Below are 13,375 nucleotides of genomic sequence, written 5' to 3'. Positions count from 1 at the left end.
GCACAGAGATCTTATAGGATTCTGTGCCTCTCAAAGTGATTTCTGGCCCCATTAAATGACACAACTCACCTGAAGGAGAACCTGGTGACCCAGCAAAGGTAAATTGCTGACCCGGTTAAGACGGAGTAGAACGTGAAGTGACAGGAGACCATGTGCTGTGGAGCCCGCCCCGCTGCGGACTTGCGAGGGGCGGGGGTGTCTGACGCCGGACTTCGCACATCCAGGAAAACGTCGTGGTGATCAAGGCAGAATGGCTCGTCGACGACACGGTTCACCGTCATCGTCGGGAGACCCATCGCTGCTCTGCGCCCCCTCCGATGAAGACGCACGCACGTCTGCCCAGTGCAAAAGATGACGGCAGAGTGACCATAAACGACGTGGCGGGCAGCTTCCGGGGCGGGCTGCCAGGGTCCCCGCTGCCTGGTGTTCGCACCCCGGGCGAGCCGCTGCCTGAGTGTGGGCTGGACCTCGTGACTTGCTGGTAGCAAATGGCACGCAGCGGAGGGGAGGCCCTGGGCGCGAATTTGGAGACTGTGTTAGAGACACAATGGCTTCTGTCCTGGGCGCCGTCACCCTAACTCGTTCACTCTGATGGAGCCAGCTGCCGTGTCCTGAGCTCTTCTACCAAAGGCTCCTGAGACAAGGAACTGAGGGTGGCCTCTGGCCACTGGCCAGCGAGGAACTGAGGCCTCAGCCCAATTGCCTAAAAGGAACCGGGTCCTGCCAACAGCCACAGGGGTGAGACTGGAGGCAGCCCCTTCCCCAGCTGCCATCTCAGGTGAGACGGGGGGCCCGCCGAAGACCCTTACTGCTACCTCGCCAGAAGCTCCAGGCGGGCTGCGCCCACGCTCCTGACCCACGGGGCTCAGAGGTGAGATGTGCTTGTTTTAAGCCATTACTTTTTTAAAGTGCAGGAGGTGAGATGCAGCCTCTGCCTTCAAGAAGTCTGCAGGCTGGTAGGAGGCAGTTCATCCCATGATGGTAGTTGATCCCGTGATGGCAGAATTTTCTGATAAAGCTTTATCATTTTGGTCACATGGAGCAAAGGGGCCTCTGTAAACTCCTGCATGAAAGAATCAACACAGAAAGTTCTAAATGATGAAATGTGGGACTTGACACTTATCAGAATATTTATGCTTCACTTAGCGTCAGTGGATCATAGAAATTTAGATGCAGCGGGAGAAGACCGATTTCTTCATTTTGCAGGGTGGGAGAGGCCTGATCAATTTGGCCGTGTCACTCGGAAACTGGGACACGCGGGAGCACGCCCAGTCCTTGTCACTCGGAAACTGGGACACGCGGTAGCACGCCCAGTCCTTGTCACTCGGAAACTGGGACACGCGGTAGCACGCCCAGTCTTTCGTTCACTCTGCATCTGGGCTGTAGAAAAACATGTAAAGAACAGCATGGAGAAGACAAATACGAAGCGTGCCATGCCTGCTTTCCTTCCAATAAACGGTAATTCGGCAGCTCTGGGTACCAGACACACACTTTAGCTGGATATACATACATATGTATAAAGCGTTATTATACATAATATCATTTATTATATATAATGAACTCATCTATAAAGTTACATAAAAGATTGTTATAACATAGTATCACTGCGTCTCGGAGACCGTGGTCCCGTGTGAGCCTTTAGCAGCGTCAAGCTGGCACTTTCCGTCTTCTTGCGTGAACATCCGCGAACAACAGAGAACCGGCAATTCTTTTATAATTTGTATCTCCAGCATTTCCTCTCCATAGTAATATCAGAAAGGAATTAGGATACTGGGTATGTATCAGCTTGTTTTGAGGAAAACATTTCTACTTTCCAATAATAGAAAAAAAAAAAAACAGATTTTAAGACATATTTAGAAACAATAGTTTAGTGGGATTTTCTTTATGTCATTGATGTAGGGTGCGGGACAAATATTTGTGACAAAGGTACCTGGATCGCAGCCATCGGAGACGGTAAATCAGCCTCATTTGATCTCACCCAAGTCAGGTCCTTGCTGGAAGACCCGCGGGGGTGGACGTGGAGAGACCGCCCAGTGTTCGCCTGAGGTGGCGGAAGCTCCTGGCATTGGCACAGAGAGGACCCCTCCCCCTCTGCTGCCCGCCAGCCGCGTGGCCCTGGGTAAGGGACAATCATGTTGAGCCTCAGTTTCGTTATCTGTAAATACATCTAACACTCATTCCATAAGTTGAGGACTTAAAACAAAATCACTTTTGCAATAGCACAAGGCCGAACAACTGTCACAGAGTGGGCATTCGATTTATAACGCTTATTATTTCTCATCCTTAAATTCTCTGATTATTATTTACATGACTCCTGTTTTAAAGTGACGATTCCTAAATCTCTATATTCTACCTGCAAAACTGGGAAATGAGAATGTAGAGCCCAGCTTCAGAATCCTTGTCATAGAAGCTGGTGACATCGACACGGCGCAGTCTGGCTCCGCTCACCCACGTAAGGACGGGGGACTTCGGGCCAAGGCCGCGTTCATGCATCTTCCCACGCCACCCCTGGGTGCCATGGCAGACACTGGTTGGCACTCAATAGCTGTCAAGTGGTATCTCTTAAAATATTCAAACTTCATCCCTTCTAATTACTTGCAGGGACGCCTCAGGCGGCGGGATCCCCCGAATTCCCATCTGGAGAGACGTCGCCTCTGCCTCGGACGCTTCTCCCGTCTCCTCTTTCTGGGCTTACACCAAGGGGCAGATTAATCGCCTGCAACGGGCCGAGCGCCCGCCGACGGTGTTGGGTCTGCTCTTCGTCAGACTGACGAGCAGCTCTTCTCACCCAGTGAGTGACACAGACTCGCTGTGCTCCTCGGCCCCGAGCGGTCCCAGATGTCAGGCGAGAAGGCGCGTGCCCACTCCAGGGCTGGCATTCATGTTTCTCAAACAAGTCAGGGAAAGACGCTGAGTCCTGGGGGCAGCAAGGAGGAAGTGGGGCTGCAGGTGACAGAGGCGCGTCCGCCTGGACGGGGAACCGTCACACCCTCTGAGCGACAGTGCTTCGTCCGTGGACTCCTTCGGCTCAGAAAGCATCATCAGCACAGGAGATCGAAGGCCTCACAGCGCTTCCGCGTGGACAGTTTCTATTAAGTTCTTTCCTGTGACTGAGCCGCACTTTCTCGTTCCTTGGCATCCCTTATAATTTTTCGGTACAAACTGGACGTGTTCAATATGACAGTATAGCCAGTCTGGAAGTCCCTCCTCGAGATATTTTGCCGCTGCCTGTTGCGGGCTGTATGGTGACTTCGCTAGAGCCTGTTCTCCGGGCTGCGAAATGAAGGCGAGTCTAGTTAAATTTTATCTGTTTCTAAACGTCAGTCGTCTGTCTCGTAACGGAAGCGTCACCTCCGACGCCCAGCGCGTGTCAACAAAGCCTCTCTCAAAGCTTGCACCCTATTAGCACTCGAAGAGGGAAACGTTCCCTCTTCGAGGCTAGCCCCAAACTAGCTGAATGTGCCGTGAAGCCCGAGGTGCCTCGCCATTCCCTTGCGAAGCCGGGCCTTGTCGGTGCAGGACGAGGAAGCTGGGGCATAAACTAGTCTGTGTCGGACAGAGACCAACAGAGGAAATAGCAACGTGTTCTAGCGGAGACGTTTCCAACTCTTTATATCGACCCTCATTCTTTCTGCTGGACCTCCTTCCCCAGCCAACCTTACCCCCACGCCTAATGATCCTCTCGGAGGTGGCCCCAAATCTAGGCAGCCCTGGACGTGGAGAGGCCCCTGCGCCATGCGAAGTGCTTGTGGATTTGTCCGTGCCGCGGGGAGTCAGGTTTGCTGAACTGCCGTTAGGAGCCACATAGAAGGGTTGGACACATCTCGCTCTGTTTCTAAGAGAGAAGCAAACACGCACGACACGACGATCACCTCGAAGTCCCTCGGGATGGGGACGTTGCTGCCGAACGTGCCCGCGTGAGGTCCTGTCCCTTTTCTGTCTCGCAGAGGGTAAAAGCGCACTTCTCCAAGTGTCCCGGACCGCTCAGCGGCCGTCCCCATCCGTCTGCCCCTGTTCTCCAACTGCTCACCTGTGACTTCCCTGAGCTTCTCCACAGGCCCTGGACACGCGACCCCACTGCACTCAGAGTAGAAGTCTGTGAGATCGACGTTGCCACAGCCACGGCACACAAAACTCGGCCGTGACGCAACAGCAACCCAGGGCTCCCGTGTCATGTTCTTAGTCATGCTCAATGCGATGTTCAGGTAACGTGACTTTTTTCAGATACCGTAGTGCGAATGATTTAATAAAAATGTGTGTTTCGGGACTGCCAACCCGAATGACTCGCAGAACGCTCTTTTTCTGTCTTTCGCTCATTCTAATTCACCAGACTTTTCTCCCACTTTAATCTTTGACTTAAAATGGCAAATGGCACAAGCTTTGTTGAGTTCATAATCAAAACAGCGGACAACATGATCGATTTATCAGGATGAGGGTCCAGTTGGTTCTTGCAGAATTTCGCCCCCTGGACCGTAAAGTGCCATCTTCTGAGGTTTCCGACGGACCTGGCCACCGAGTCTGGGCTTTTAAATGTTCTTAATGCACAGAGAACATTCTAGAGGACTCTCGTACAAGTAGTTCCTGTTCCTCGCCCTGTCCCCGGTGACCAAAATGAGTCTCTGCAGTGTTATGCTCTCTTGAGAGTTAGTTTGTCTCTTGACTGAATGATGGTTCATAATATGTTCAAGTGTTTTCTCTAATCTAAGGATTTCTTGGTTTTGGCTAATGTTTCTCATTTGGCAACACAGTTCTCTCTTGATGGCGCAGAGTACACCCCGCCGTGTGCATGTTTGGTTGTCTTGGCTGTGAGCGTCTACATTTTTCTAAGTATAGTTTCAGGTTGGGTAGTTGATGTTTCGTGCTCCATTTCAAAGATCGTGCAACGTTACAGTAGCTACGAAGGGTGAGTTTAAAATACCATCAAATTCATTCGATGCCTGTGCACATTTGTGTAATCAGTTAGCTAGCGCTGAATGTATTTGTTTCCAATTAGTTTGCATTAGAAACAAGTTGCCATTTAAAGTAGTTGTCTAAGAGTGGATATCGGATTTTTATTATAATACCTTCATTGATGAGTGAAAATCATAGCTTCTCATCCACTAGAAATTCTATTGAAAAGCCTATGTATGGCCTGTCGGCTATTCTGTACGATAATTCAAAGCCTTGGAGATATGGTTTTGAACCTAAATTTCTAATGTAAATCATCCAGAAAGCATTTCCAAGAACATAGACATTAGTTACTTACTGTATGTATCAGTTTCTTGTTGCTTCTGTGACAAATCACTGCGAACTCAGTGGCTTAACACAGCGTAAGTGCATCAGCCAACGCCTTCTCCAGGCGCAGGTCTGACGGTCCCAGGGGTCGGGGAGGGGGCCTGGGAGCCCCTGCTCACTCTTCTGTCCTAGATCGCGGCACCGACGAGGCGCCGCCTGCCAGAATGGAGGGCCGGCTTTGGAAGCGAGGTCAGGGACAGGGTGAGGCTCAGGGTCTGACTCATCTCTGATACATTCAGGGCGAAGCCAGCCGTGAAGCTGCGCCAGCACCAAACGTGATGTGGGCACAGCCCTGAGGACCACAGAGGAGTCCTGGAAGACGTGGGGCTGAGGACAGTGGGACCCAGGGCGAAGCCAGCCGTGAAGCTGCGCCAGCACCACACGTGACGTGGGCACAGACCCGAGGACCACAGAGGAGTCGCTGGAAGATGTGGGGCTGAGGACAGTGGGACTGTCACCGGCATCGCAGCAGTGCGAGGAGGAGGCCCTGGCTTTTGGAAGAGAGCCTCGCAGTCTAGCCCTAGGGGAGGCACACTAGACAAAAACTTTCGGGTCATCGCTGAATGCCCTCGGGCCTGGACAGAGCAAGGACCCCACATGCTGGTTAATGTCATACGTGATCCTGACTGGAGCATCCAGGCAGTCGACTGAAACCAACTCATACACCCCAGGGAAGGCCTACATGAAATAAAACACTGGGGAAGGAAGAATTCTCTCTTCGCCTCTCTGCCTGGCTGTCCTTGAGCTGCATCGTGGGTCATCTCCTGCCTTTACACTTCAACTTGGACTGGAGCTATGCCATGGGCAGCCTGAGGTCTGAACTTCTCAGCCTTCGTAGCCACGAGAGCCAAGTCCTTATCATAAGCGTGAGTGTATACTATTGGTTCTATTTCCTGGAGAGCTTTGACTCGAGTTTAAAGTTAAAAACAACTGAATTCATGCCATTCCTGTGTTAGATGAGCAAAATCCAGCTTTCCAGTCATAGTGCAGTAGCTCAAGCTGCTTGGTCGCCACGGCGTGTAGAAACTGAGTCTGGAGTGCACAGTCTGCCGTGTGCATGTCACACCTGCGTGCTCAGAGTTCTTCCGCGGCAGGGAGGTGGCTGGCCTCGGCAGCATGGGCAGAGGCGGCTTCTGCAGGTCTGCTCGCTCTCACACTCAACTTATGACCACCGACGACTCGACATTTTAATTAGAAATCTACAGAAAAGCAAAAAACAAAACGAGACCTGCCTCTCAAGTTCACCTGCTAGCTCTGAAGTCTCTCCACCTGCCTGCGTCCGACCATCGGGCTCATTCCCTTCTTGTTTGCCACACTTCCTGTTTGTCGCAACTTCCTGTTTGTCGCAACTTCCTGTTTGTTGCAACTTCCTGTGTCTCTCAACTACTGATTGAAGGGACTCGGGCCCCGTCCCAGCCATCACCCGCCTGGCTTCGGCGTAGCGCTCCCTTCAGCACACACCTGTCACTTCGAAGCACCTGTGCAGAATCCGATCCCTCCACCCCCTGGCTTCCTTGCACCCTTTTTAATTGTGCTAACCCCAAACGCCAGCATGGCGCCCTAATGCTTGACCGCTGCAGAACAGATCCCCCAGCAACAAAGGTCTTCAAAGTTTTTAAAGTCATCGAGAAACAGTAACTTTAAATCTCTCTTCGCTGCCATAAATCTTCCTCAGAGAAACAATCCCTACCACTGAAAGGAGAAAAAAATAATAAGGTGCTTACCCGATCCATTTTTAAATGTGGAATCGATAGGAACTACTACCTTATTGTTTCTGGTTTCCCTTCGGAACAGCCGAGGGGAGGGTCTGTGCGCATTAATGCATGCAAATAATTCAGCACGCAGATTTCCTCGAAGGAAGAAACATATACACGTGCTTTCTCGCAGGCCCTCCAATTTATTATTGTGTTCTCTTAAACTCTGGGGTGTTGCATTTTAGGGTCTTATTAAATAAATCAAAAGAGCACATTATCTAAAATTAGGAACCAGACGGGAGAGCAGCTAAAATTAATTCACCGTAGTAATCTCCTCCGAAGAAGGTTCCCCGAGGGAAAACATTATATGCCCATTTCCGTGGGCAGAGATTTAAATATCTCTCTCTCGCTAGCTTCACACGCCTAAATCCCTGAGCATTAGAATAAAAGCGCACGTCTGCTCTCAGAAGGAAAACTGCGGACCTGCACTGCCCTCCAAATGAGTCCAATTAAATTTCATCAAGTTACACATCTACATTTTACAATCCTGTTGAATATTTGAGACCGAAAACGGGCCCAAAGACAGACGGGCCTATGACATTTGCCAACGTCGCAGGCCTCGCCTTGCCAGTGCAAAGAAGCCCCGGACTGAGAGCTATCAACACAGCCCCATGCGCGCGCAAATCCAATCTTCCCGACCCTTCATCTTGAAGCTACACGTCCGAAAATAATAACTACGTTCCACAGAAGTGCTGTTAAACATGGCACCCAAATTCCATTTCATTTCACCTCCAGTGGGTTTGGGGGGTGGTGGGGGCCCGAAGTGCGGTTGGGTTACTTGAAGATAATATGATATGGGGGGCTAAGCCCTCCTTGGATTTCAAACAGGTCAACTTGTCAAAGCTTTATGCGGGAGCCAATTACATTAATTTTCCACAGCAGCCAAATACATATTCCATTCCCATCTCCCACAAGAGATGGGGTCCGGGGATCCTGTTTGGAAAGGCTCTTATCACTAAGTAACAGTCACACCCCCAGAGGAACTCTTGGCAGCCGGTGGCCCATTGATGCGGGCGAGGGAGGCCCGAGCTGCAGGATGCCGCCGCGGAGGCGTCACAGACGCGCACGCTCGGGGACAATGGGCAGCCACGCCGGCCACATTGTCAATAAATTTCAATTACACTAATTGCCAAGAGTTCAATGAGTGCACTTTGAAAAGGGGGAGGAAGGAGTATAAAGAAGGGAGCCGATGCCTCGTAGGGCTGAAGAAAAGGAAGTAATAAATAGTGTGTGTTTTCTAATGGGGGCATTCAAGCATTTTTCAACACGGCTTAACCAGATTTTACAAGCGGTTCCAGCGTCAGAGGCCCTGTTTGACATTTCTTTGTTGCTGTCTCCAAACACCGTACACGGGAGCTCGATTGTGTGTCATTATATTTCAGGGGAGATTTAATTTCTAAGTTTTTTTTTTTTTTTCTTCCCCAACAATCTGCTCTACGTGGATGGATAGTGTGTCGGGTGAATTTGGGAGGTCGCCTTACAAACCACTGCGGCTACCTCCAGTGCTAAAATACTGACCCAAAGGCTGACCCAGGACTCGGCTCGGAGTGACCCTGTTACAGACCCTCAGATAATTTAAGAAATTCTTTTTAAAAAGCCCTGCGGTGTTTCATGGGGGCGAATGGACGCCGTCCGTGGCTGGGCCCCACCTTTGCAAGGCAGTGAGATCTCGACCAGTCTTCCAGGATTAGATCCATCATCGCTATCACTCCCTCATGTTAGTCTTCATAAGAAAGGACAGAGCGAAAAGCAAGAATGGTTTCATGCTGTTCCGGAGTTCGGGGGGCTCCCCGAAGCCCGCTGGGTACCAGTGCCCCACCGGGCAGTGCAGCCCAGAACACGAGGTGTGGTTTTACTCACCACGGGGCTGTCAGCCGGAGGGCCAAATGCTGGAGAGTCCTTGTGGCCCATCATGTGCTGAAACCTTTGCTGATCAGGACGTAACGAAGCCAGGAAAGCTAACGAGACAACACACCTGCTGGTTTCACCTGTGACTGCGTTTAAAGGGACCGAGTCAGTGTCCTTCCACTGGAGTGTCCCCCACCGCGCCTTGTCCGTGGCAGAGGGAGCACGGACATGGGGTCAGCTTCGGTCTGAACCACGGCCATCACCCTGCATGGGCCGTCTGTCCATCTGGGGAAGGGAGATGACAGGGAACCCTTTACTGAGAGGTCGGTCTGTACCGGGCAACGTGCTAAGCCCTCTATGGCTATGAAGTCATTTTGTCCTTGAACTGAATCCTCAGGGTCATCTTTGTTTACCTCGTGACACCAAACCCGAACACCAGAAAAGCCTGGCGTTGGTAAATGACGCCCCCAGCCACTGTCAAGTCATTGTGCTGCCTCTTCCAAAGGTATTTTCATCTTAAACAGTGTCTCTGCTCGTTGGATGAAGAGCTTTCTGCTGCGCTGAGGGGTTTTAAACATCGAGGAGCGAGGGGGAGACTGTTCGAGCTTGATCTTTGCAAACACGCTGCTAACTACACCCTCACGGAAACGAGTGAGGATCACGACGGACTTGTGAACACACCCAAGCGGCCGCAGCCGGTGGAGGATCGTATCCTGGTGAACAAAACGCCGGACAGCGCGGGGGTGACTGCGGACGCCTCGCGGAGGGCGCTGTCTGCCCCGAGGACGGGGACGGGGACCGGGCTGTTTCTCCTGTGCGGCCGGCTCGGCCAGCTCCCAGTGCTCCGGGCAGTTGTGTGTCTGGTCCTCTGTGGCCGGAGGTTCAATACTGTGGTTAAACAATTTTCTTTAAAAAAAGGAAAAAAATAAGGAATGGGAAAGTGAGAAAGGGGTGTTTAGGGCCCCTGGACTCTTTGTCCCTCGGACTGGATGGAACGAAGCTCAGAGGAAGTGTGTGTGCGTGCGTGCGTGCGTGTGTGTGTGTGTGTGTGAATCTCTGAGGTCTTAGTTAACAAGTTCTTAATTTTCGTATCTTGTAAATGCTTATAAAAATGTCTACAAATACGCTTTGGAAAAAATGGGGCGATTCGCGAAGAGGCCAACATAAAATGTACCTTACCCCCCAAATGCTCACTTATCGTAGCCACTGAGCTTCTGCTGCCCGCTGAGGGTGGGCAGGCTGTTTTCTCTGGGGAGGGGCCCAGTCCCCAAAAATGCCAGGCTGCTCCTCTCATTGACAGTCTCAGAAGGCCACACGGCCATCAGTCGCCCGGAGAAGGGCTGCTAGGGACTGTGTAAATAAAGCATCTTGTCATTTACTTATAGATTTGAGATGACCTCATACACGTCTATTCATACTGTCTACCTTAAGAAAGAATCCAGACAGGCCCTTTGGAAGAAATAAGGGGGAAAATAATTAATGTTTGCATTTTAACAAAGGACAAAGGGAAACTCGGATTGATTAACAGAAATCTGGCTTTGAATGCGAACGTCCGGATGACTGGACGATAGCTTTCAAGACGTGATCAATAAGATATGAGAGAAAATAACTTTTGCACTAAGGGAACAAAAACTCAGTTACGTGCAGAGGAGAAGGATGCTTTAAAGACGTGGTTTACGTTTGGGAGCTGGGTGCGTCCGGTCCCGCTAGCACAAAGTGAATTAACCCCCGACTGATGAAAACAATGAAAATATTAACCAGCGCAACAAAGAAGGGCACGTTGGGGTGGCAGCATATTTATATTTAAGGAGGTCCAAATTGTTTCATCATTGACATTGACAGAAGTTATTTATTTTTACAAGTCGACTTTTCTTGAGTTTTCTTATTGTTTTTTTTAAGTTGAATTTTCTCCTTCCATGGGGCTAGTTTGTCTTTTTTTAGCACTTATTTAATGTAGGACACGTTGGTGTCATCAGCTATCAAGTATTATGACATTCTGATCAATACCCTTAGAGAAATCTATGACAGAGAATGAAAAAGTATCGTCACAGCCCTCGGAGGGTGTGCGATATTAATTCACTCGAAAGGCCGTACGCTTTGCTCAGGAGGCGGGATCAATCCCCAGGGAGCATTTAGGCACAGACGGGAAGCCAGGGCAGTTAAGGATATTGCTGCCTCGGCCTTCGCGAAGCTTCGATGCACCATGAGGACTGTTGTCTTGTGTCATTTCAAAACACAGAGCGAGGAAGACTTATTCCCCAACCTTGACCTTGTCTCTTTTCAGAGAAAACCACCCCTCTGCTTTTCCTTGTTACCAAGGATAAAATTATCATCACCGTTTATTATAACATGATGCTCATGACGGCGACAGGCATACAAGGTGGTGCTCATTGAGATCTTCCCGTGCGTCGGGTTCAAGCTAAGTCCGTGTGCACGAACAATCACATTCACTGTTTTAAAGTACCCCATGCAGTGTGCCTTACTGCTGATTCCATTGTACAGAGAGGAAGCAGAAATTCAGAACAGATAAGTGACTTCCTTATAAATAACAAAACTAGTGAGCAGAGCTGCAGGTTTTGAACCCAGACCGCCTCTCTGTGCAAGCCAGGGCTGTTCACCACTCAGCACTGAACCTCACCTGCTCCTTATGAGGCATCACCCCCAAGCCAGGCAAGCAATCCTGATGCCGGTATAGGTTGGAGCAACACCAGGTTCGAGTGAGCATTTCCGCCTTGAGACGCATTATTAATTCCGGCAAGTTTGGTGGACTGACACCGTGACGGATTCTTAATTAACAGCCCAGGATAGATGAGGGCACCAGACTCTGGCAGCTGCGCACAGGCTGTTCACCCCCGAGCACACCTGTGCGGCTTGAGGATGCCCGCCTCACCTGGCACATGGATCCCAGGCTCCTCTGAGACACACAGAGAAGTCTCCGTGGCTGAACTGAGTCACCTGCTTCATGGGACAGCTTAAGGATGACCTGAGTCACCAAATTAGCCTTTTCCGTTTCTTAATTTTGTTTTGCGTTTCTATCGGAGAACCCAAATGTGTGATTAAAAGCAGGAGCTGAGACACTTTTGCCGAAGGAGACAGAAAAGCAAACCTGAACGAAAGCAGAGGGTGATTGGCCTAAGGTCTCTGTGATGGGGTTCGCATTCGGGGTTCCAATATGCCTATCTGGGGTCCCTTCACCTCACCTCACCAAACGGAGGGGGCTGTGGCTCTGAGCGTTGGGATTAATGAGTTTACATGGTGCCAATTCTATTACTTCCATTTTAGAAGGAAAAAAGCCTTGAGAGTCACTCTTATTCTGGGATCTAATCTTGCCCCATTCTAGAAATTTTCTTATTATAGCTCTTAAAATGTCTGTTGATCAAGCGGAATGGAACAGAAAATTCTCTAGTGGTTCCTGTCTCTCAAAATACAGAGTAGCTTGTCGGCAGTGACTTCTATGCAATTCCTCAGCAAAAACTTTTGCACTTTTTTTTTTAGATGAGAGCTAATAATCTTGTATATTTACAACCTTTAAAATGAGGGATTATTTTTTTTTAAAAAAACCACACAAACCCTGTTGAACCGTATCTTATTCCCCTAGCAGGTTTAGATATATTTTTCCTGAAACTTCTGGTAAATGCTTACGGTGTATTCAAACCCCGGACTGCAGCACGCAGGCCAAGTCAGCTTCAGAAATGTGATGTATTAAACCTGGCAGGAGCTGTTCATTCGTCTTTGAGGTATAGCCGGAGCATCGGTAATTCCAAAAGGCATTACATTAAAATGAAAAGCCCCTGATGGCAATTGAAGGTGTTTTTTTGTTTCCTGTCATCATCCATTTGTATCTGCCAATAGCCTCTAGTTAAATCAATGCTCTTGATAAATATTGCTTGACTGAGGAAATAGAGCGCATCATCATTTCTTAGTCACGGATATTTTTCTCTTTTCTGATAACATTTATTTTTCGGATGTGCACATGCACAACCCGTCCAGGTTTTATAAGCAATTAACACAGTTTAATTGCCTATGTGCGATTGCTCTTTCTTGTCCGCTCATTTTGTCTTGAATGGGGATGAATTGCAGCCGATCGATACGGGATGCGTAAGCAAGAGCGGGGACAGACAGAAGACGCCTTTGCCCGGCCCCTTAAGTCTGGGTGCCCTGGTTTCTCTACGGTCACCGCTCATGACACACGCTCGCGCTGGGCGCCCACGCCTCCTTCGGGCCAGGCGCTGGGGCAGCGTGGCCAACACAAACGGCTTCGGTACCTGCAGTCATGGAAGAGAAAGAAGAAACTTAGAAATCACAACCACGAGCGCGAATCACAGGTGCAAGGAGCGCGGGCGGGAAGGCCAGATGTGAGATCTCGGCCGGGAGCGGCGGGCGCGTGAGGGCCCCGAGCCAGCTGCTCGGCAGCCGAGGGTTAGGTGATTTATGTGGGTCACTGAGGCAGGCCCTGGGAGGAAGCCCGTTTCAGGGGGAGGGAACAGGCTGTGCAAGGA

Source organism: Pteropus alecto, unplaced genomic scaffold (genome assembly GCF_000325575.1).
Source record: "Pteropus alecto unplaced genomic scaffold, ASM32557v1 scaffold137, whole genome shotgun sequence".
Lineage (NCBI taxonomy): Eukaryota > Metazoa > Chordata > Mammalia > Chiroptera > Pteropodidae > Pteropus > Pteropus alecto.
The sequence above is the reverse complement of the archived record's forward strand: the minus strand, read 5'-3'. Positions refer to the sequence as shown.